Source organism: Vulpes lagopus, chromosome 4 (genome assembly GCF_018345385.1).
Source record: "Vulpes lagopus strain Blue_001 chromosome 4, ASM1834538v1, whole genome shotgun sequence".
Lineage (NCBI taxonomy): Eukaryota > Metazoa > Chordata > Mammalia > Carnivora > Canidae > Vulpes > Vulpes lagopus.
In genome coordinates this window covers 68,247,077-68,251,554 of record NC_054827.1, presented here as the reverse complement: position 1 = coordinate 68,251,554, position 4,478 = coordinate 68,247,077, and positions in this window count along the sequence as shown.

Genomic DNA, 4,478 nt, shown 5'->3' with positions numbered 1-4,478 from the left:
AAAATACCTGCAATTCTTTCATCTTAAAACTAGCCAGGGGGAAAGGAAGAAGTTGGAGGTGATTGCTTGAAATCAAACATCATTTTTTGGGCAGCCCAGGTGGCCCAACGGTTTAGCACCGCCTTCAGCCCAGGGCATGACCCTGGAGACCCTGGATCCAGTCCCATGTCAGGCTCCCTGCAGGGAGCCTGCTTCTTCCTCTGCCTGTGTCTCTGCCTCTCTCTCTGTGTGTGTCTGTCATGAATAAATAAATAAAATCTTTAAAAAAAAAAAAAAACATCATTTTTTGGAAAATGTTAAGCACTTGTTTTGAGATTCTAGGTGGACAGAAAAGGGAAGCAAATAACCTGACAACAACACTCTTATGGGAGGGTCTCAATGCTGATAATACCCAAGCAATTCTTTTTATTTTGGCCTCTACATTCCTCAAATCAGGCATATTCCCTGAAGAACTCACACCAGATTTAACATGATAAACAACATGCACTGAGATGAGGATGCATCAGGGAACCTGAAGTGACTCTTAGTTAACTATCAAAGCTAAAAATACTCGTTAAAGCTGTAACTCCCTTCCTCTAACTCAAGATGCTGGGGTATTAACTGAAGGCTCAGTGAATGGGAGTACAGCAGCAGCAAAGACAAGTCAACCATGACAGGAAGAAAGAGGGCTGGGACTGAGGTAGAAGGTGAGATAAAGGATCAAATAAAGCCAAATGCTGTCCTTAAAGATAAAGTGGTCACATAAAAAAAAGAAAAGAAAAGAAAGAAAGAAAGAAAGAAAGAAAGAAAGAAAGAAAGAATTATTACACATTAGCAGATTTGCCCTCCTATCTTTTCCTTATTTATCATGGTTCACAGAACTCTATTTTTTTTCTATTTCTCATCAGATGACCTAAAGTTAAGTCTTAATAGAGTTTACCAACGTCAAGAAAAAAATCCCATTGTTCTTCCCAGGGATTGGCTTAAAAATGAATATGCTATATAATTCTGGCTAACTAGGTGAACAAAAGTCTGCTGAATGGTCTCTGGGTGAAGTTTCCTTGCTGCTGTGAAGAGGAACACACAAAAGGATGCCCATTACCCTGCTCCCCATGTTCTTTGAAATGGTGTCAAGTCCGCATTGGGATCACACCTAGATCTTGAGCAGCTCTCATCTCACTCCCATGAAGAGTGCTAGTCAAAGACAGAGTCAGATGGCAGGACAGACACCAGGGGAGGCTACTTTCTTGAGGATTTCATTTAATTGCTGAATTAACCAATCTGGAACCCACTGGTAAAATTATTATAATTTACTTGAAAATACTTCAGTATATACATTGTGATATTATGTGAGTGTAACTTGGGTTGAGCTCTACGCGTTGTAATTAAAGGTTCCCTCTCCCAGAGTGATCAATGACTATGGCAATCAAGAACACAGGAGTGGTCTGCTGGCATTCTCATCAGGACATCTGTACTTCAGAAAGGCACTTCCGTTACCTGTGTTTTGCTCAATAACCTGCACTCTGCTAATTAGCATACTAAATGTCAGAAAAGGGCTTTTAGTGATAAAAATAGCAGCCGGTTGACTGGCATGATGAATGTTAAAATCGGGCTCTTGCTGGTGAAATTGAAGGTATTCAAGTTGTATGGATTTGCTAAAATCATTTTCTAGATACTTCTTACACTTGCATGAATAGAGAATAAGAAGGAAGCAAGATAATAAGCCCATGCTGTTCGAGATGTTGCACCAGGCTAAATACCTGAACCAGAGTCCCTGGCCATGGAATCCACCGACCTGTTAGCCCGCAGCCGGCTGTGGGGACAGCAGAATCTTATCTCAGGAATCTTAGTGATTGCCTTCAGTGACCCTTTCCTACAAGATGGTTTGATACTCTGAAAAGATAAGAAGGTGGGACTTCCTCAACCCTAGACAACAGATGATATGAACTCTTTTCATTCACTTGCCCACTAATAAACGTTTAGTACAGTAACTATCCGGAGCAGCGTCACTGTACTTAAGACTTTTTTGCAACATGACCCACCATAAGGCTGCTTCTTTTGAGAACAATACATTTTATTTATTGTCTAAGACAGCTGAGTCAGGATTTTCTATTACTTGATGCTGACAGCACCCTAATTTATGTACCCCACTACCTCTACCAGGTCAGCCATTATCTCTGCAATTTAGGTAGTAGTTTGAGGGGTATATATATATATTTTTTTTTCTTTCTTTCTTTTTTTTGGTTTTTTTTTTTTTTTTTTTTTTTTTTTTTACTATTTTTACTATTTTTTTCCTTACTCGGAAAATGTGTTGTAGGAGAGAAAACAATGGAATAGGAAATCATGATACAAAGTTTGAGACTCCACCCTGTGCAGGCCTTGGGTGTATCATTCAACCTCCTTAGGGTTGAGTGACAGCCAAAGTAGCAAATGAGGATGAGTAAATCAGACAGCCTGGGTTTAATCCCACTTATTAGCTGTGTGAGCTTTCTATGCCTCAGTCGCCTTATCTATACAATGGGCTAGCACCTACTTATAGTTGTTGTAAGGATTAAATAAAACATACCATGTTCAACCCCTAGCACAATGCCTGGCACGGTACTGTGAAATCAATGTAATCATTATAATCTCTAAAATAAGATTATCAGTCTGAATGGTCCCCTCATTCCTCCTCTGTCTAAGACTTTGCAATTTTACTTTCATGATTGTATGCTCCAGAGAGGACATTAGTGAAGAAACGTGAAATTCACCTATTTTAAATGCAGCTCTAATCCTAGTGTTGGGGAATGCCATCCGGTCCTTTATTTACACAAACATTTACTGAGTGCCTACTGTAAACAAGGCACTGTGTAAACATGGGCAGTATCTCTGAGGAGCTCCTAGCCCTGCAGAGAAACCAGGAATATCTGTTTTTCCCCCAAAATGAAATTTCTGCTTGCCCCGCTATCTTCAACTTTAATAATAGAACCTTTCTCAAAACAGATCAGATGTTTGAATGAAAGATTCCTAACTCTGGGAAACGAACTAGGGGTGGTGGAAGGGGAGGTGGGCGGGGGGTGGTGGTGACTGAGTGATGGGCACTGAGGGGCAACTTGACAGGATGAGCACTGGGTGTTATTCTATATGTTGGCAAATTGAACACCAATAAAAAATAAATTTACTAAAAAAAACAGGTGTTTGATACAAATTCATGTTCCACGTGACAAAAATCTGTGTTCCAACTTTGAGTGCCTCACCCAATGTGGAGATTAGCATTTGTCCCTTTGGCAGTGGTGAAGGAACGATAGCGAGAACCAACGAAAAGCCTGCAAAGTTAGAGAAAACCAAGACCCAGGCAATTCTACAGGATTTTGGTGCCATTATCGATGAAAGAGCCCACTCCTGAGAACTCCTTGCTCATGAAAACAAGTATCAAAAAGGAGGATCTGAGACAAGGAGATTCTTTAAAATTAGGAACTCTTTCCCCCTCTCCTCTCCATAGGCCTGTTTAAATTTGCTCCTTAATCAAGAAAGCCAATATTTTCCCCTCTCATCATGAAACATTGCTTATGAATTGATCTTCTCTTATGAGATGCATGCTACCATGTGTGAGAGCACAGTGGGTTTGGCAACCTGAACAAAGCCCCCATGTGTTTGGACCCACTGTACAGCACACACTTGAAACACCATCTGCAGGCGGCCTTTCCGCTCCAACTTGTCAGGGTGAGCGGCAGGAGAGAATCATGAGTTGAGCTGCTTCGTTAACTGTCAGTAGTGCTGCCAGTATGAGGGGAACATCTGTACCAACCAGACTTGATGAAAATTAAACAGTTAACTAAGTCTGGAGAAATATGCAAGGGAGACTCTCAATGTCCTTCACACAAAAACTGTGCCTGTGAAACCCCTAAAATTGATGTCTTCATATCTTAGCATTCACTGCAAGCACCGGGGTCACTTGAGGGTCGTTTAAAGCTGTGAAAACATCTCTGAGATGATTCTTGGATCTTTTCACTTGTTGGTGTCTTACGGGGAGCGTGGGAGGAAGCTGAGAATCAGTGAGCCTTGTCCTTGTCCTGATCTTTCTTCACCTTTCTCCGTGGTGAAAACAATGAATTATCTCAGCATGGACAGTATTTCAAAATCTTCCCCTGAAATAGTCTCTAAAGAAAAAAGCGTTTATGATAGAAGGTTTTGTGAACCACAAATAAAAAAATTTTTTTAATCAAAACTCTCTACTTCTACACAAATTGAAGCAGGTTGGTACCCTCAGCGTGATTCCTGAGTGTAGGTCTGTTGAGAAGGCTGGCTGAAGAATTCTGAAGAAAACTGGCATGTTCACCCGGAGCAAACTGGACAGATAGAATGGTAGCCAGCCAGCGAACAAAGGACACACCGTCTACGTGGGCTTAACCACGAGGCATGCTAGGACTTCAGTTAATAATAGCTGCTGGGGGTGCACCTGGGTGGCTCAGTCGGTTAAGCATCTGCCTTTGGCTCAGGTCATGATCCCAGGGTCCTGA